The sequence below is a fragment of the Delphinapterus leucas genome, chromosome 3 (assembly GCF_059928025.1).
Source record: "Delphinapterus leucas isolate spDelLeu-1000000601 "Yukka" chromosome 3, BTC_Dleu_Yukka2, whole genome shotgun sequence".
In the NCBI taxonomy this organism is placed as follows: domain Eukaryota; kingdom Metazoa; phylum Chordata; class Mammalia; order Artiodactyla; family Monodontidae; genus Delphinapterus; species Delphinapterus leucas.
This window is the reverse complement of record NC_143131.1, coordinates 89,672,212-89,693,528: the sequence shown is the minus strand read 5'-3', so window position 1 is coordinate 89,693,528 and position 21,317 is coordinate 89,672,212. Positions and strand designations below refer to the sequence as shown.

Genomic DNA, 21,317 nt, shown 5'->3' with positions numbered 1-21,317 from the left:
TTTTTCAGAATTCTGTTTTTCCAAAATTTGTTATCAACATAAGATTCTGATTTAACAAAACCTTGCTGATTTGATTTTGTACTTACGATGCTTTTTTTTTTTTTTTTTTTTTTTTTCCCCACTGTATGCGGGCCTCTCACTGTTGTGGCCTCTCCCGTTGCGGAGCACAGGCTCCGGACGCGCAGGCTCAGTGGCCATGGCTCACGGGCCCAGCCGCTCCGCGGCCTGTGGGATCTTCCCGGACCGGGGCACAAACCCGCGTCCCTTGCATCGGCAGGCAGACTCTCAACCACTGCGCCACCAGGGAAGCCCCTAATTTTGTACTTATGATGCTTTTTAACCCTGTCCAGCTCTATTCTTCAATCACATATGAGTATGTTTCCCATTGTTGCTTAATTGCTCTGAATACACTTAAGCCAGTTTTATATCTGGTAACAAGAAAATCTCCCAGTTATGAAATTATAAGAGTAGAAGAAATCTTACGAATAAACTAGTTCACAGGTACAGATTCAGAAACTTTGAAGATATGTCCAAGTTGCTTTCCGAAATGCTTATGCCAATTTATACTCTCACCAGTAATGGAAAGACGTTCTCTTTTCTTTATTTCATCTCCAACACTTTTGCAAGAGGACTCAGCAGTTTTACTGCTAGGTACATATATACATAAATATGCATATCTCACAGAGGCTTTTGTACATGTTTTCAGAGACGTGGGAGAATGTCCATTGCAACATTGTTTGTGATAATTTAAACATAAATTGATAATATAATTGATAAATAAATCACTGTATATTAAATAATTGGAAGTGGTTGAATTAATGCAGTAGATTTACATGTATCTATGTCTACATCTCAGCAACATAATGTTGAATGAAAAGATAAAAGCAAATTGTAAAAGGATGTATAAAATATACTTTTTATAGAAAGAATAAAACCTGGAAAATACTACTTTATAGGATTGGTGGAATATTATTTAGCTTTTCAAAAGGTTTATATAATATGGAGAAATGTGTGTTGTGTATAACAGGGTGGAAGGTCGTCTGTGATTATAGCTACAGGAGAGCGACTACATAATGTGTTTACTGTTGTGTGTCCTTTTGTTTGTAACCTGCTTGTTCTATAGTTTTGCCAACTCCTTTTGGCTCATTGTCAAGGAATCTTGAGAATTTTGAAAACCAGGTATTAGATTGTATCAGGACAATACAGTGTGGCTATAAGGAAGGTTTCTTTTAAACTGTTGTTTGATTCATCTAATAAGGGATCAGGCATTTATTGAGTAGCTGTTATGTATCAAGCCCTAAAATAAAGGGATCAGACTTGATTTTCCTGTTCTAACTAAATAAGAAAATAATAATAGCTAAGAACAACCACCTCTGAACAAACATACGAGAAGATTTACATCCTCCTTATTAATAATTAAAGAATTCGAAGTGAGAACACCTTGAGATCATTTTTACCTTTCAGGTTGGTGAAAATAAGAGGTGTGACAATACCTGGTAGAGAAAGAGACATTCTCTCCAATGAAAATCAGTCAGTATAGTCTTTCTGGAAGACAGTGTAGCAAAATCTCTCAAAATTAATAAGACACATGTTGGGCTTTCCTGGTGGTGCAGTGGTTGAGAGTCCACCTGCCGATGCAGTGGACACGGGTTTGTGCCCCAGTTCGGGAAGATCCCACATGCCACGGAGCGGCTGGGCCCGTGAGCCACGGCCGCTGAGCCTGCGGGTCCGGAGCCTGTGCTCCGCAACGGGAGAGGCCACAACAGTGAGAGGCCTGCGTACTGAAAAAAAAAATAAAATAAAAAAAAAAGACACATGTTCTTTCACCCAGAAGTCACACTGTAAGGAATACTGCAGGTAACTTTCACATGTTTTTCAAAATATGTGTACAAGCATATTCATTGAAGTACTGTTTGCAATAACAAAACAAAATAGACAACAAAACAATAGATAACTTAGATATTCATCAGTATAAGATTGGTTAAATAAGTTTGTATTTTCACATGATAGAATACTTTGCAGTTCTTCTATAATTGAGATAAACCTATGCATGTTGATATGGAAGGATCTCCAAGATATTATAAGTGAAAAAAGAAAGCTGCAGAACAATGTCTCAAGTATGAAACTGTTGTATGAAATTGGAAAGAAAGATAAAGAGGTACATATACTGTACACAAGTATATACATTAAACAGGTTTTTTGTAAGCAACTCTAAGAGACTTGGGTGATTACCTTTGAGAAATGAAAGTGAAAAGGTGGCTTTTACTTTTCATTTGATACCTTTCAGTGCCCTTTATATTTTCTAAACGAATACAGGTTTAACTAGTATCTTTGAAAAATGCTAATAGGGTTTATCTCTGATTTTGTCTTTTTACCCTTCACCCTTATTCCTACTTTCGTGATAAAATAACACCAGCTACAACAAGGAAACAGGCAAAAATCAGCAAGTGACCAAGTGATTATATAAAACACAAAAGCAATTATGTTTTTGGTAAGCATAGATGGTGACTGAAAAACACCCTTCAAAATATGTTGGTGTTAATAGTTATTTATTGTCTTGTTAGTTTAAAACATGATGTAAAGTTCAGGACAGTAATGGCTAAAGCCAATTGGTCATTAACTGTGATAGTCACTGACCTTAAAAAGGAGAGTTGGTCTTCTAAATGATTTTCTGAAGTTGTTAATAACTGTATTTGAAGATTAGCAGTTATATTGTGATGGTGACAAGCGTGCCAAAAGACATTGGCCCCATTCATATGAAAAATTGTGTTTTTAGTGTGTAATTTGCAATAGCATTCATCAAAATTATTCATTCTTTCCAAAAGGAAAAAATTGATTGGTAGCAGTCACAGTGCCAAGGTTAGCATTAATGGTGCTGAAACATCTAAATTTCCTGGCTTCTAAACCTTTTAAAAACCTTTGAAGAGATTTATATGGTTTCTTGGATATGTAACAGTTCTTAAAAAATAATAAGGTCACTTTTTTCTTGCATACAAAAAATGTGTTTCCTAGATGTAGAAGAGAGTTGTCAGCTTTTTCTAACTATTTTTACAATCTCTTCATTCATTGGGGTTTACTTTTGGATAAAGGAAAAAGGAATTAGTTTCCCTGCCCTAATGTGGTAGCCTCCATTGGGACTTCCCCTGTACTCATGTTTTGTTAGTGTAGACAAATATGTCTAATTGTGGGCAGGTGACCTCTAATAGCATGTTTCAGAAAATACGGGTCAGATACATTTTGTTGTTCTCAGCTCTGCACTGCTCCTCGGGGCATCTGGCTTGGGGTAGTGGATTATGAACCAAAGCCAGAGTAGAGGGCATTTCTAATGCTGGGGTGCAGTGTGCTCCCTTTTCTTTCTGTTTCTGTGTAAGTTGCAGTCTTATGCATGTTCATGTCCTTGCAAAGATACCAGACAAACAGCTTCACTATTTGAATAAGTTAAATATAGAATTCTCCCAGTTTGTAATAAAATATGCATGATACTATTTTTAATACTGATTTGATATGTTTCTGTAAGTTAACATGTTGGTACAGAATAAAGCAGTATATTTAGTAGTGTTAGGCCAGATCATAAGTAGGAATCAGCCTTCACTTTTAATCTTTTTTTTTTACCACGGTTAAAAGTCATGTTCAGAGGTCTTATATCAGTCAGATGCATTCCTGGCTTGTCTCATACCATCCCAGCAGGGAAAGAGACTGAAATCCTCTTTTCTTAAAGCAGTAAAAGGGATAAAGCATGTCTAGACATTGTAGTGCGGGGGTCAAGAAGGACTTAGGTCTCTAGGCCACATGAGCAAGACCAGTGTGTCCATTTGTTAGTTAAGAAAGAGAAAGGAATAGGAAGGGGGGAGGATTAGGATGGGTTGAACCTGGCTTTGAATTTTTCTCAGCCTATCCCTGCTTGAATGTTTCAGTATCAAATATAATTTAGAAAACTCAAGAGGAGAAGTAAAGTATATTGTATTAATCCAAATTGTTACTTTTTGTCTTCCTCTTCCTTACTTCTCAGCGTTCCAAGATTTCTTTATCGTTTCTTTTGCTTTTCAAGAACTACTTGTTATTTTTCAGGGTAGGTCTGCTGGCAAGAAATTCTGTAAGTTTTTCTTCATCTTTGAATGAATGTCTTGGTTTCCTGTTCACTTCTGAAGGACATTTTTTCTGGATATAGAATTTCGGCTTGACAATTCTTTCAGCACTTGAAAAATATTGTCCCATTTCCATCTGGTGTCCTTGGTTTCTGATGAGAAATCTGCTGTAATATTGAATTGTTTTTCACATTCCAACTATAGAGAGATTTTGCTGCTTTCAAGATTTGCCTTTAGTAGTTTGATTATGATATGTTCTGGCATGTGTTTCTTTATGTTTATTCTTTTGGGGTTCACTCATCTTTTTGAATTTGTAGGTTTATTTCTTTAACCAAATTTGGGGAAATTTCTGCCATTAGTTCTTTGAGTACTGTTGTAGTTCAACATTCTTTCTCTTCTTTTTTCTGGAATACTGATGACATGAATATTACATTTTCTGCAGTCTGTTTTCTCTGTGTTTTTCAGAGGGAGTACTTTCTATTTTTCTATCTTCCATTTTACTGTTTTTTTCCTCTCGTCTTCATTTTGCTTTTGAGACCATCCAGTGACTTTTTTCCTTTTGATTATTTTATTTACTTTATTTTATTTACTTTTCGGTTCTAAAACTTCCATTTGGTTCTTCTTTATTTCATCTGTTTCTTTACTGAGACTTTTTTAAAAATTTGCTTCAAGAATGTCTGTACTGTACTTGTTTACTGAAGCATTTTTTATGATGTCTGATTTCACACTTTTGTCAGATAATTCCAACATCTGCATCATCATGGTGTTGGCATCTCTTGATCTTTCCCTGGGAACCTGAGGACAACACAGTGGTGAATACCCTGGATTGTCTTTTTACCTCACACATCCCTCATTGGGTCATGGAGAAGCTAGCAACCTGGAAAAACCAGTGAACACAGGCCAAAACAAAAACAAAAACAAACCTCAGGAAAACCCTGCTGTCCTGCTGTTTCTAGCCAAAGGAAAAGTCTACATGTGTTTGTTTTATGTGTGATGCCCAGGATTTTGTTTTGTTTTCTTTTGTTGTTGTACTTGGTGGGAAGAGTAGGATAATACATCTCATTCTGGAACCAGAAGAGAAGTGCTGGTGTGAATGTTAATCCCTGACGTGGCGAATATGAATCACGTCACTTCCTAGCTTCATACAGATAAATAATACAAACCCCCAGAAGCCATGAATACCCTGAAGATTTTTAGAAGGCAGTAAAAGTTAAATTCTATGAGTAAAAATTAAAACATGCTCAAAACTTTAAAAATTCAACTTTGAATATCAAAAATTTAGATATATTAATTTTTAAGACATATTAGTTAAAAATTTCAAACCTGACATTAGAAGAAATCTGATAACACATAAAACAAAGTTAACTGTAATAGGTTATATTTTTATGAAAGTGACCTTATTTATGAGAAAGCTCTAATCTGATAGTCTTACCTCCATTTTTACAGAATATAAAATGGAGGTATAGAAGATTAAATAATGTGTCCAAGGTGCCCACAGTGCTGCCTAGGGCAGAGCCAGAATTTGATACCTGGATTTTTCATTCTTACCATATGTTTTGTACATTCACGTCTCTGGGCCCTTGTACCTATTGTTCTGAGTGGTCCGACCTCACCTCCATGCCTGAAATGATCTTTTAAAGGTCTCTCCTTTGTGACTTTCAAGATACCATTTGGTCCCCCCCACAAATGTGTAAAACTAATTGCTTTCTCTTCTGTGATCCAAAAGCAATTTTTGCATGGCTATTTTAGCATTTATCTCATGTTATTATGGGTATCTGTGTACATTACTCCTCACCACCACTGCACATACATACATACTACACAGGGCTTTTACATACTTGATGATAAACATTTGTAAATTGAATTAAAATTAAAATCTGACTCCCAGTTAGACACTACTTTGTCATATTGCATTGCCTCCTCTAAATAGTTAATGAACTCTACAATGTTAGGTAAGGACAGATTGCCTAAGATTTCAAAAGACCAAGCCTCTTCAACTAACTAAACCAAAAATCTCATTGAACAAAGATGTTTTTCTTTTGATGCTTTAGCGTTTCTTTCTTTATGAAATTCCAGAAACTTAGTTTTCACCCAGATTAACATATAATCTTTTCTCTCTTTCACCAAATGAACCAATTTATTTGAATACAATTGTATTGAGTTTGTATTGTATGAATTCTTTACATGCATTATATTTTTTAACCCTCACACGACTCAATGGGGGTAGGTACTGCAGTAACTGAGATGAGAATATTGGGATTTGGAGAGTTAAGTATGTAGCTGGTGTGAGGTGAAATGAGTGACTCAAATCTAGTCCTTGTGACTTCAAGTCTTAACCACCTCAAGTTGTAGATTCCTGCCGGCCCATTTCTTTTTATATATGCTTATATACATAGCGTTTGCCAGATCCTGATGCACATATTTTGAAAACATGAGGAAGGGGGAGAGCTTTGTGGTAGGGGAGTAAGGGAAGGTGCAAGTTGTATGGCATCTATTCCTCATTCAACCCCTGGTACTTGGTTTTAATTCCTATGGTTAGAGGGAGAGGGCCAGAAACTGAAGAAACTGTGTATGGAGAGACAGACAGACATTGTGAGATGGTGGCTCCATCGGGGCTCAGGTGGTGAGGTTTGGGGCAGAACTGGAGCAGAGGCCACTGGTTCCACTTGTGCACTGCTCTGGCACTCCCAGGACTAGGAACTTCGATGCCATGACACTGGAGTGATCATAAGAGGCAGGAAAAGCCTTGAGCTCTGTTGAGTGGCTCTGCTGTAAGGCACACGGAGGCAACAGGAACCAGAGCAAGTCAGCACCTGTGGGACAGCAGCTAAAGCTGAGCACTTGGATAGGAGCGAGTCACTACTTTGGGCATCCCAGAAAAGACCATGGAGAAAACTTAGAGATGCTAATTTCCATCAGTCAGGCTAGTGGGGAATTCTAGCTCCCTAATTAGGTCACTAAAAGCAAATGTGTCTCTATTTTATAATTCCATGCAAGTGAGGTCTGGGATATATTTAATTATTGTTTTCAGACAAAGTACAGGCGAGAAGCTGTGTAATACAAGCACATTATCACCATGTTGCCGAAGCCGTTGGCTTTGAGAATTCCTGGAATATATCCCTCCACTAAGCATTGCATATTTGTGTACATTTCAAGTACCTTTTAATACTGTGTTCTAGATGTATGTCTTTTTCTGCAGTCCAGTTATATGTTGGAACAGTGATTCAGTGTTTTAAATTTTTGCTTTATATTTTGGGTCTAAACTAATGAACTGGCTCTACATAGTATTATGTTTCTTAACAATTTTTTTTAAATGTACATTTCTTCAATATATAGGGAAAATATATAAACAGATTTTCAAAAATTTGTTTTTGGCTTACCCAAGCAAAGCGTATTTAGATGTATATTGTTTTATAATACATTTTCTTCTTATTGCATGGAAGAATAAAGGCCAGGGAGAAATATGGTACTAATTTTTTTTTTTTTTTTTTTTGTGGTACGGGCCTCTCACTGTTGTGGCCTCTCCCGTTGCGGAGCACAGGCTCCGGACGCGCAGGCTCAGTGGCCATGGCTCACGGGCCCAGCCGCTCTGCGGCCTGTGGGATCTTCCCAGACCGGGGCACGAACCCGTGTCCCCTGCATCGGCAGGCAGACTCTCAACCACTGCGCCACCAGGGAAGCCCATATGGTACTAATTTATATCTAATATTTTATAGGTTAAAATAATCTACATCCTATTTCTCTAAATTTTAAGAAAATTTACATTTTATTTCTTATAATTTTCTAAACTTATTTTTTAAACATTTATTTATTTAATTTATTTTTGGCTGCTCTGGGTCTTAGTTGTGGCACGCGGGACCTTTGTTGCCGCCTGTGGGACCTTTGTTGCCGCCTGCGGGATCTTTAGTTGCTGCCTGTGGGCTCTTAGTTGTGGAATGTGGGATCTAGTTCCCTGACCAGGGATCGAACCCAGGTCCCCTGCATTGTGAGCGTGGAGTCTTAACCACTGGACCACCAGGGAAGTCCCCAAGTTTTCTAAACTTATATGAGTATTATTTAGGTTAAAATAAGAGAATCAATTTTAAAAAGCCTTCTCCCATGGTTTTTTTTCCTTTTTTAGCATTTGTTTTCTGTGATAATGGAGTATTGATGTAGAACTTTGGAAAAGAAGAACATAAAGAAAATTAAAATCACACATATAATCCCACTACCAAGAGGTAGTTAACATTTTATCTCCTAAGTTTTTTCACTCTGCTTATATACTTAATAGAATGATGTTTAAACTCCTAATAATTATATATCCTGCTTTTTCAATTATATTATATTTTCCGATTTCATTAAATGTTTTAAGAAGATATGATCTTTCATGGCCACATAGCAGTCTATCAAAAATATATACCATCATTTAACCATTATCCTAATTTTAATACATTTGGGAGGCTTCTGTGTTTTTTCATTACTACAAATACTGCTACATTGAGCATCCTGGTCCACAAATCCGTCTCTGGTCTGCTGAGCCTATTGCTAGGAAGTCCCCAGATGTGCTCTTTTTGGGTAAAAATGTGTAACACCTTTAAGATTTTTACACTGTACTTTAAATAAATGTACATAAAACTCATCTAGCACAATGCCTGGCAAATAGGCACTCAAATACTGACTTTTAACATAGAAATTCTGCAGTATACTTGTTATTTCATCCTCAGTGATTTGGGTTTTCTAGTACCTGCCTTTCCTAGATTTGACTGATTCATTCACGTATTCCATAAATGTTTAATGAGCACCTACTATCTGTCCAGCCCTGTTAAGGTATATGTTAACTTGGACTTGGGGAATGTTATGAAAATACTTAAAAACCTCCTTTGACCCCTTTTTCCTGAAGAGATGAATCTGGGTCTTGATGTTGTATACCATGAGCTCTGCCCTTTCTGAGCTTCTGATTTAAAAAAATGAAATGAAACGTATTTATACAATATAACTTTTTTTTTTTTATTCTGCCAAACTGACAAGGGAAATGCCTTTTTATCACATTCTTGTTACTTGGCATGGCTTCCTCTGTGAAGGTTAAGTGTGTGGACCAAGTGGACTAGGTCAGGGTGGGTGATGGACTCACCATGTTACTTCTAGTTATTGTGGGAACCTTATTAAAGGAGGTGGGATTTTATAAGCTGTTTGAAATGTAAGAACGAACATTTAGTGAGCTGTGAATGTATTTGTCTGACATGATGAAAAATGTATAACCTAATTTTAGGTTTTGTTTCTTGATAATAAGTTTTCTTGTTTAAAGAATGTGAAACATGAATATGTAAGAAATGTTCTATATTCATACATTAGGGTGTTCGTATGCTTTTTTTAAACAGGTGATTATTGGCTCTCACTTATGATTAAAACACGGATTGTTAGGACTTTATACCTTGGTTAGATTTTATTTATCCTGGGAAGCATTTTTCTCTTGTTAAAATATTAATCTGAAATATTTTCACAAACACAAGTGACTTTTGGAAGGTCGTGCTCTTGCTTGTATGTATTTTCTTTTTGCAAATTATGCATCAGCCTCCCAGGGAGGAGGTGGTTCTTTGTGGTTATAGAATATTATACTTATAATAAACTAATTATATATTGATGAGTTAAATTCCTTATAATCACAGGTAAGAAACTTTGCTATTCTACTTATTATCTAAGACATTGGATACTTAGGAGCATTACAAAGCCCAATTTGGGTGTATATACTTTGTTGTGCTTTCCAAAGGCTTTAACAACAGTAGGAAGGTACTGTCATCTCCAAGGGCTGTTAGAGTATTGTCAAGTGAGAACATTAAAAGTAGGATCAATATACCCTTAGAAATATAAGGTTATTTGGATTACTTCCTTTTATTATCTATAATTTTAGATATATTACAAAGTACAGGTAAACTTGTTTCGTACAGTTAAACTTTCTACTTTTATTTTACTGAATGAAAGTCTCATTTAACTTAACATTTTTCCATCGATACATAACTTCAGCCTGGTGAACAAGTATACAATAGACAATTTATGTATTGTCATTTCTGTTTCTTTTTTTTTTTTGTCATTTCTATTTCTAATGGCCCAGTGGTAGGTAGGTGGGACATATCATAACAGAGACTATCATTAAATGCTGCTTTATATTCCATCAAGTATAATGATAGGAATAAAAGTTAATTTTGTACAATAATGTTTGAAGTGACAGCTCCATGGAACTGGGGAAAGGAAGTGTATACATTGAGTAGTGACTAATCTTTATTAAGCACTTCGTATGGTATGTGTCCAGCACATGGGAATTCTCTTGGAATGCTCACAAGAACCCCATTAGGTTTCTATCTCATTTTCACACTTTTTGGAAAACAGATAACTTCTTTTAAGGTAGTAAGCTAGTAAGATGTGGAGCTGGATTGCAACCCAGTCTGAGTTCAGTGATTTCATGCACTCAGATAATCTTACATTTCTTTTTGAGATAAATAAAAAGTTTAATATCATTGATTTGAAATTAGTACAATAATTATATTTAAAATGCTTTCATTCCATATTATGACCAGCCAGTTAAGAAAGGTGTGACAGTGGGCATAAAAGATTCAGAAGAAACATGAGGAAAAGGAAAGGGAAGAACCAGAGAAAGGAGGTAAGGTGACAGATGGAAACACAGGAAAGGGGAGAGGACAGCAAATGTCCTGGAGAGGAAGAGATATTCAGGCAGAGGTTGGGGAAGGAAGCAGAGAATGCCCAATTATATAGAAAAGGAGAGAACCCAGATGGTTTGGAAGTCTAAGTTATCTTATAATGGTGGCTTTTCCCTTGCTTTGTGAACCTTAGCGTGCCTTTCGAAATACTAACTAGCTCTTCTGCTATTCAGAGTGCTTCCCCTGTTTTTTGTGTGTTAGCCTTCTGGGACTTAAGTTCATTTCACCCTTTGCGATGAAACCTCAATCAAAGTTAGATGATTCAGAGTTCAAGTTGTGTTTACTACTTCTGTTTTTTCCTGTTTTCTTACATAACTCATGATACATCCACACAATCAAATTTTGGTAAGTGATCTGTCTGGTGGATTTAATGTAGCCTTCAGTCATATTCTTATGATTTTCTCCTTACACTCTTTGAAATGAATCCTCAAATTAACCATATCTCTTAATTTAAAAGTTTTGTTTAGGAATGAAATAAAGCTTGACAGAATGGAAGAGGCTTTATTTTCAGAGAATTAAAACATATTTTCTGTGGTGTGACCAAAGAATTAATTGTATGTTTATGAAGCAACTACTTTATTATCAATTATGTTTAAGGTCTCAAATTTAGTGCTCATATAGATTCTTTGGTTGTACTTTAAGTATATTATTATGTTCTAATGAAAAGAGTACTGGGCTCCTATGTAACCCTGTACAGATTACTTTAACTTCTCTGTTTCTTCCATTTGTAAAATGGAAATTACACCTGCCCGTTTATCTAACTGGGTGAGTGGACAGATGTATATGTGTACTAGAAAATGCTTTGTAAATATTATTGCTGAATACAACTATGGCTGTTAGGTTAGTAGATTTCTTTTTAGATTACTCCTTTCATTAATTAAAGGATGAGCAGATGCAGAATGGACTAATTGTTCTGTTTCATTTACATTACCCAAATATTATTTCAATAAAATAAAGCAGTATTCGTCAAAGAAACTTGGTCAAAATATTAAAGGAAAGTGGTTGAGTCATACCTAACTTACCATAGATCTTTTTAATAGGGACAAATATCTATGCCATTAGTTCTGGACCAATGTCTTTCCCTTTCACAATACTTTAATGCATAACTTATAAATCTCTTTTTATCAGCCAATCTGACTTTTCCAAACCCAGACTAACATTAAGCAAGACAGGATGAGCAAAAATCAGGCAAGGTCAAATAAGCAATCAAATGATCAGATCCTCATTGGACACTAATGGAATTTTAGACTTTTAGAAAATGATTAGTTATGAATCTCAATGCCCTTTGTTGACAAAAGGTCAGTTTTTATAAAATTGTGGTAAATTTTTAATGAGATTTTTAAATTACCGTGTTGGATTGTTATCTCTATAAAACTATACATAGTTCATTTTTCATATTAAGTCTCACGTGAACATTTTTGCTGGAATGATAAGGGTATTATGGCTCTGATTTTTTAAAGAGCCTATTGTTAGAGATATACTGAAATATTTACTGATAAATGTGATGTTTTAGAAGTGGATGCGGCTATTAATGAAATAAGGTTGGCCATGAGTTAGTAACTATTGAAGCTAGGTGATTGGTAAATGGAGTTTTATGTATTGTTTTTTCTACTTTTTTATATTTTTGGAATTTTTCATAATAAAAGGGTAAAAAATTTTACTGTTTTGTGCTTCTGATTTGCTTAATGGAATAGTTGTATCATGCTAATTAAAAGTCAAAGTTGTATTAGTAAATATGAGTTCTTAAATAATCCTTATTTTTCTCATGATATATAAAAGCAATACATATTCTAGCTTGCTACTGAAATGATATCAGGTGTATAATGATATCAGGCATACAATAGCTTAAAATGTTTGAGAAAAATCTTATTTGTAATAATTGAGTATAATTTTTAGTTATATTTTTGTCTTCTTTCTACATGTACTATGTAATTATGGCATATATATAGACAGTAATAATTCACTGACTACTGCAAATGATTATATTAAAGTAGTGACCACACCTATAATAAATGTTTTTTCTTATATCTTTATTGGAATATAATTGCTTTACAATCTTGTGTTAGTTTCTGCTGTACAACAAAGTGAATCAGCTATATGTATACATATATCCCATATCCCCTCCCTCTTGAGCCTCCCTCCCACCCACCCTCCTTATCCTGCCCCTCCAGATTGTCACAAAGCATCGAGCTGATCTCCCTGTGCTATACAGCAGCTTCCCATTAGCTATCCATTTTAAATGTGGTGGTGTATATATGTCAGTGCTACTCTCTCACTTCATTCCATCTTCCTCTCCCTCCTCCCCTAACCCCACCATATCCTCAAGTCTGTCCTCTACGTCTGCGTCTTTATTCCTGCTCTGCCACTAGGTTCATCAGTACCGTTTTTTTAGATTCCATATATGTGCGTTAGCATACGGTATTTGTTTTTCTCTTTCTGACTTACTTCACTCTGTGTGACAGACTCTAGGTCCATCCACCTCATTACAAATAACTTAATTTTGTTCCTTTTTATGGCTGAGTAATGTTCCATTGTACATATGTGCCACATCTTCTTTATCACACTTGTAATAAATGTTTAACATTTACTCTTCTCACTAGATTGTAAGGGCAGTCTGTCTTAATCATTGTATGTAACACAGTACTTGGCACATAGTATTTGCTCAGTAAATACTGTTGTCTGACCATAGTTTAAAAGAAAACTATTTCTGTTTAAATAACATTATTTTAGATTTCTTTCTAAAATTTACTAACGATATGAAAATTTTATTACATAAAGAGCATAGTGAAAAGGTCTTAATGAAATGATTTATAAAGTGAATCTGTACCAAGTGTTTTGTCTCCATATTTAGCTATTTCCTTTGATATGATCAGTACCAATTTGTTTTGTGTTTTTGTTATACTATTTCAAAGGAGGGGACTTTCTAGTGCATTAATTGTGAGTGTACACTACACCCTGTGAAAAATAATACAGAAAAACAAAGGAAGGTGAAAATGAAAAAGAATTTTTTCATAGAGTTTGAAGACTCCACTAAAGCAATGGAGAAATTTTGTGTTCCATTTTAAAGCTCCTACAAGTATAATGTATGGTTACTTGGTATCTAAGTAAAATTTCTTCATTTGGGACTTTTATCATCACAGTACTTCACATAGTACTTCTTTGTCTGTTGTTAGACGTGGATGCTTTCCGACTCTGGCACGTGCCTAGGCCTCACTGAGGTACCCCTCTGTGTGGTATGCTACTGTTCATGTGGGGGCGGGGACCTGCGGCAGCCTCTCTGAGGCCAGAATACCCCTGTAGCTTGTCCTGGGTACACCTGCTGGGTTTTGAAGTACAACTTTCCCTTTATCACCCTTCCGTTAGAGTCTTCAATGAATGGCTCCATCAATTATGTGCCTGCCGGAACTCAAGGAGACCTTACAGTTTTTTAATCCCTATATTACTCATGTTACCAATAAAATAGATTACCTCCCTCCCTCCCTCCCGTATCAAGTCATAACCATTCTGCCAGGCTTTCAACCCTCCATAGTCTAGTCACCTCTTCAAACTTGGTTTCAGATCTAGTCAGAAGGTCCTGGGAAACTGAACTAAACTAGACTGGGATGCAGTACACAGGCTAAAATATTCCCAGGGATCTCGCTAGTAGTCGTGGCAGCTATACTTGTTCATATCCCAACCTGTCTCCTCTCTGCTCTCTGTACCTCATCTTCATACTGCACTAGTACTTGACATGAGGCATCGTGCATATCGTAGGTACTCAAATGTTTGTTGAACTAAAGGGATTTAAGAGACCGAGCAACTCTGAGTGAAATAAGCCCTTTACTATAAATGTGCTTTCTTCAGTTTTGAAGGTATTGCTGATTCTAGCCATTGACTACTGGGGTCACTTCTCTTCTGCTTTCCTAAACCAATAGGGGATACTTAGACAACCAAACTCTACTCCAGCTGACTTCTGCCCAGAAACATACGACTCTTCTAGTTTGATGAATTTTGCTGAACTGGAACACATGGAAATGTTTTTGCCCTTTGGTTATAAAGCTCAGTTAGAACCCAGCCTAAGCAGATTGCTTTATGCTGGCTTTATTTTGCATTCAGAAAGTGAGGGCACCCCATAGGCCCACGGACCACTCTGGCTGAAAGACACGAATAAAAGTAATGAGGTTAGCATTCTTCCTGGAAAATTCTTTAGGAAGTAGACTCACTATGTCCTTGATCCCTGTTGCTCTTTGTCCTTGGAGGTGGAAAGAAGGCCTTGAATTGGTCCTAAAGTCCTAAGTGAGATTAGGTAGTCACCCTGCTAATTTCCTCCCATTCGTTTTCCAGTTCACTCCAGAATCAAAGTGCTGCTGTTTCTTTCTTTGAAAGCTGTATATCCCATTCTTAGCCATGGCTTCTTTGTGGCACTTGGAACCAATAAGATCAACAGATCAAATTTTCTTAGCATTAAAAAGGACTTGTTGGGCTTCCCTGGTGGCGCAGTGGTTGAGAGTCCGCCTGCTGATGCAGGGGACACGGGTTCGTGCCCCGGTCCGGGAAGATCCCACATGCCGCAGAGTGGCTGGGCCTGTGAGCCATGGCCACTGATCCTGCGTGTCCGGAGCCTGTGCTCCACAATGGGAGAGGCCCGCGTACCACAAAAAAAAAAAAAAAAAAAAAAAAAAAGGGCTTGTTTTTCAACATCGAAACAAGGCATTAACATGCATCAAGACAGGACTTCATTCATTCACTCCTTTTCATTTTGGAGCCCCTGTTGTGTGCCAGGCCCTGTGCCAAGCACTGGGCTTAGCGCAGTGAATGGGATAGGTGGGGAGACCATCACTTAGTGAGCAAGGGTAGGGGGTGGTGGGGTGATGAAAACAGGTGGAAGAGTTAGGGAGGAGTCAGATTACGCAGGGCCTGGTAGGTTATAGAGGAGTTGGGATTTTATTCTTGGCGTAATTGGTACCATTGGAGCATTTTGAATGGCAGACTGACATGATCAGATTCACACTTAAAAAGATCACTGTGGCTTGATGGGTGGAGAACAGATTTGCGGGGTCAAGAGTGGCAGAAAGAGGTCCAGTGTGCAAGCTATTGAAAATGTCCAGGAGAAGGAGGACATGTCTTGGACCATGGTGGTCTGTGGTATTAGTACAGATGGCAAAGAGATAGCCCCATGTATACCCAGGGTCATCTTCAGTACTAATAATATTTGGAGGGTCTAGTTAGTTGTGAATGTTAGATTTAGTTATGGGACTGTTTCTGGATTGATTTCATAAGACTCTTTAAGAGAACTTATTAAAAGTATATATTTCTGGGGCTTCCCTGGTGGCGCAGTGGTTGAGAGTCCACCTGCCGATGCAGGGGACACGGGTTCGTGCCCTGGTCCAGGAAGATCCCACATGCTGCGGAGCGGCTAGGCCCGTGAGCCATGGCTGCTGAGCCTGCGCGTCCGGAGCCTGTGCTCCACAACGGGAGAGGCCACAAGAGTGAGAGGCCCGCGTACAGCAAAAAAAAAAAAAAAAAAAAAGTATATATTTCTGGGTCCTGAATTAGTAGGTTTGGGGTGAAGTCTAGAGAAAACTTTTTTTCTGAACAAGGTCACAAAATACTTTTATATTATTTAGGACACTCATGTAGGATTACACAGAACAATTCTTTGATGCCAGCAGTATAAAAATGTCCAAAGATTGCTCCACCTTTTTAGAGTTAATACTACAAATTCCTTTCCTCCCCAGATATGCTAGCATCATTTCCAAAAGTTAATCTTTCAGTGCAGATTACAAAACCCTTTTCATTGACTCAGTCTTACTCTGATAAAGATAGATCTCTCCTCCCATGTTCCAAGAAAACTTTGTCTTAAAATAAGAATAAATTGCATCTCTTTATTTAGAATCCTGAAATTTTTGTAAAAGCTTCTCCCATCATTTTCTTATTCTTTAATTTTAATCCTTTTTAGGTGAAAGCGCTTTCCTGGATTATCAGGTTCTACTTACGTGGTTTTATAATTCACTACCGTTAATCCAGCTTCTTCAACACCTCTGAATTAGACTACTCCAGCCCTCTCCTATGCTTTCCTCTTTTGGGAGGGTTCTCAGGATATACAGGACTATCACGGCATTGGCAGCACACCTGGTCTACCTATAGGAGATGAAAAAAGTAATCAAGGGAAGCACTTCTCTTCAGGAAATTCTTTAAAAAGTAGACCTACTGTGCCTTGATCCTTTTCACTTTACTTCTCTGGGGCTAAAGGGAGGGCCTTAAATTTGCTTTTGAGTGAAATTAGCACCATGAAATGAATCACAACCTAGTGTGTATAAGTTAAAGGGCATGGGTTTCAAAACCTAAAAGACCAAAGTTTAAAGCCCCACTTTGCCACCTGCTAGTGATTTGATTTTGGGGAAGTCAATCTCTAATAGGCTTATTTTAGTCACCCGTTAAATGGGGAGAATGTTGCCTCTCGAGGCTATTATGAGCATCTCCTGTGATGCATAGAGAGGACTTAGCTTGGCACACAGTAAGGCCTTAGTAAATATAGCCATTTTATTATCTACTCTCTCTTAAACTCTTTAGCTACTAGTACCCCAGACCTCAACAGAGTGAGCTGTGTCCAGAGACTGAATCCCTAGATTCAACAATTAAAAAAAAAATTTGTAAACAATAACTCTCCAAGCAAAATTAGTGACCCTGTACTGCTCACCTTCTGTTCTTTCTCTTTCTTCTAGCCCAGAATAGTTTAGTCATGTATGAACACTTCAAACACAGTGGCTATTACATTTGCCCCGTTTTAGAATTTTCTAGGCCTATTGTTTCTACCTCCTGGAGAGGTTTCTCTCTTGTAGCCACATTTGATCTCCCAAGAAACCACCCTCAAAGGATTTCTGAGTGCAGCTTTCAAGAGCTTATGAGAACTAACATTTTCCTTTTCCCTCTGCCCCCTGTGTTTCTGGTTTTCATTTGCTTAGGGTTTAGCAACTAGAGAAGGCCCCCTTAAGGTTCACAAATGGAAGCTCTACAGGAATCTTTGTGTGTGTTTATATTATTGAGGCTTTTCATGGTTCTTGTGACTCTGAAGGCACAATAGACATTCCCTATCACCAGGGCTTTTCCACCTTGTAACACTAAATGCACTTGCATGCTTTTCATGCCGCTATAAAAGTATAGGCTGGCTTTTAGAATGCCAGCTTAAGGAGACGGTCTTCCCTACGTCTGTCATGTGAAGAGATGACACTCTTGAATCTGAGGTTCATCCTCTTTATCTCCATCACAGCTTTGACTAAAAGATCAAAATCTGCTTTGCAAGCTGATCTCATTCCCCCCTGATTTTCCGATACTACTTTCCAAATCCTGAGCCACATTTCTCTTTGCATACGAATTCTTTTCTTCTGCCTGCTTTTCCCACAGTCTGTGAGTAAGTAAGATCCTTCAAAATCAAACCGTTACAGGTGTCTTTTCAACAAATAGCGCTGGGGCAATTCATATGCAAGAAAAAAAAAATGAACCTTTCACCTTACTTCACACTATTCACAAAAATCAACTCCAAGAGCACCATAGACCTAAATGTTAGAGCTAAGACCACCATTAAGGAAATGAAAAGACAAGGCACAGAATGGAAGAAAATATTTGTGAAACAAGAATCTGATAAAGGACTTGTATTCAAGTTATATAAAGAACTCTTACAACTTAAGAAGAAAACAACCCAATTTTGAAAATGTGTAAAAAATTAAGCTTATACTTATCACATGACTCAGTAATTCCACTCCTAGATATTTACACAAGAGAAATGAAACATAATGTCCATACCAAGACTTGTATGTGAATGATCACAGAAGCATTATTTATCAAAGCTCCAAACTGGAAACAATTAAAATGTTTATCAACTGGTAAACAGATAAACAAAATGTAGTATAGCCCTACAGTGCAATTCTACTCAGCAATAAAATGAGCCAACTATTTATACATGTAACACCAAGGATGAATCTCAAAAACATTACACTAGTGAAAGAAGCTAGATACAAAAGACTACTTATGATAGAACTCTATATGAAATTTCTAGAAAAGGCAGGTATGGATGTGTAAAGCATGGTTGTCTAGCGGTGGGAGCTGTGATTGAACATATGGGCGTAAGGGATAAAGGGAATTTTGGGGGTGGTGCGATGCAAGTGTTCTACAACTGGATCCTGGTGTTGGTTGCACAACTGTTTAAGTTTAAGGCCTTTTATTAAGTCTCCTAAAACACATCTAAGCCTACTAAGAGTGTTTCTATACTCCAAGGACTTACTCTGGTCTTGTTTGGCTTATAGGACTCTGTTGATGCTGGAGGCTCCTCCGGGCTCTCTTATTCTGATTCCTTGAGCTGAAAGAGAAAGACCCACCAAGCACATTTTAATACCTTTTTTTCTTCTCTCTGAAAGCTCTAACACCTTGGACTTGAGCTTTCTTGTGTCCTTAATCCTTATCTGAATTCCTCTTCCCCCTTTTGAAGGTGGACCTAGGAGAGGCCTGATGTTAGAGTGAGATTAGGCAGGGTTATTTAACCAAATGGCCATAGTTATTTAACCTTTGTTCTCTCTCATCTTCCCCGCCCACCCCACTTTTTAATAGAAGTTTGTTTTCACTAAAGCTTCAGACAGTTTTAGTGCCTTAAATATTCTTTGTTAACATAATGTTTTTAGAAAGCTGAGTGTCAGGAAGGCCCATTTTTAATTTATCAATGGCACCCTTACTCTTAATCTGCTGAAGCATACTTTACTTTTGAGGGCAGAATTAATCTTTTATCAGACGTACCATGGATGCTGTTGGTTTCATTATTTTAGGAAAATGTTCTTGGGTTGTTTCAGAATTAATGCTACCCACATACGTTTATTTTCCAATATCTATTCAGAATAGATAAGGAAGATACAAAGTAAGAGTCACCCATATTAAATTTAATGCAAAGGAGATGCAAGTCACTGCTGTTTGAAAAACTAACAGTGGTGTTTAACTTGTTGATTTCATCTTGACTGTGAGGAAGGTGAATCTGAAATTAAGCCTATGATAGAGAATATTTGGACCTTCTTTAATAAGCTACAACTTTGTGGAACAGTGAAGAAAATGTTAGCACAATTATAAGAAGATAATTTTATACATGGAAAGTTTTTGGAGGTTGAGGGAGACAAAAAAGGAATTTCAGTCTGCCCTTTGTTTAAAGCAGGGCCATGTAGAAATGCCAAAAGCTGTCAGTGTAACTTCTTTGCAGCTCTGGGGCCTCAAGTTTTCACATCCCTAAGAGTCTCTTAGGGGCTTGTTAAAAATACAGATCCTTGGGCCACACCTCTTTTGGCTCTGAGATTTTACTAAACTCCTCAGGGGATTCTAATATGTATAACATTAGGTAAGGTTCTTCAGAGAATCGGAATTAGTATGAGGTGTGTGTGTGTGTGTGTGTGTGTGTGTGTTTGTAAAAGAGATTATTGTAAGGAATTGGCTCATGTAACTATGGAGGCTGAGAAGTCCCCAAATCGGCAATCTGGAGACCAAGGAAAGCTGATGGTGTGCTTCTAGTCTGAGTGTGAATGCATAGGAACCAGGAGAGCCGATGATATAAGTTCCAGTGCAAGTTTGAGTCTAAAGGTAGGAAACTGGTGTCTCAACTTGAAGACAAGGCAGAGAGAGAGAAAGAGAGAGAGAGAGCAAGTTTTCCTTCACTCAACCTTTTTGTTCCATTCAGACCTTCAACGGATTGGATGTGACTAAGGTTGAGTGGTCACCTTGGGGAGAGCAATCTGCTTTACACAGCCTACTGTTTTAAATGTTAATCTCATCCAGAAATACCCTCAGACATACCCAGAATAATGTTTAATCAAATATCTGGGTGTCTCGTGGTGTAGTCAGGGTGACACATAAAATTAACCATCACACCATCCAAATCTGAGGAATTTGAAGCAGTGAGGGACAAAACCAGATTTCTTGGAAGAAACACTTGTAGGGAGAAACCTTATAAAGAGACCATTGTTGCACTTTAGGAAGCAATTGTACAATTTCAGTTATAAAAGATGTCCAGACTAGGCAAATTCATAGTGACAGAAAGTTGCCAGGGGCTGGAGGCTGGAGTTGGAATAGGGGAGTGACTGCTAATGGGCATGGTGTTTCTTCTTGGGGTGAGGAACATGTTCTGGAATTAGATATTGGTGATGGTTGTACAACTTGTGAATATGCTAAAAACCGCTTGAACTGTTCCTTTTGAAGGGGTGAATTTTGTAGTTTGTGAAGTGTATGTCAATAAAATATGTACATACCTATTGAGAGAGATGTGAAGAAGTGGAGGTAGATAGTGTTGACATCTCTGAGACATTTTCTGTGAAGAAGTAAACAAACATGGGGTGATAGAAAGGGATATGGGGTTGAGGGAGGATTTAAAAAAAAAAACCACAGGACATATTGCAGCATGTCTGTATATGGATTCAAATGATCCATTGGAAAGGGAAATATTAATGATGCAAGGTAAGGCAGAGGGAATTTGCAGTAGCCAAATCCTTAAATCCACTCACTGTAATGCCACCTTGACTTTCTTCATGTCTCT

General features: G+C 37.4%; 1 protein-coding gene across 9 annotated transcripts in view; it reads left to right on the top strand.

Annotated features, from left to right (window-relative positions):
- The window catches only part of FBXL17 (F-box and leucine rich repeat protein 17), a 480,781-nt gene that overhangs the window by 120,965 nt on the left and 338,499 nt on the right, over positions 1-21,317 (top strand). The window contains exon 5 of one of the 9 annotated variants that reach the window (XM_089909154.1): positions 1-21,317. This exon is cut by the window's left edge and continues 26,410 nt beyond it. The exons of the other annotated variants lie outside the window; for them this stretch is intronic. The gene's annotated coding sequence lies outside the window, so the exon portion shown is untranslated. 9 annotated transcript variants of the gene reach the window in all.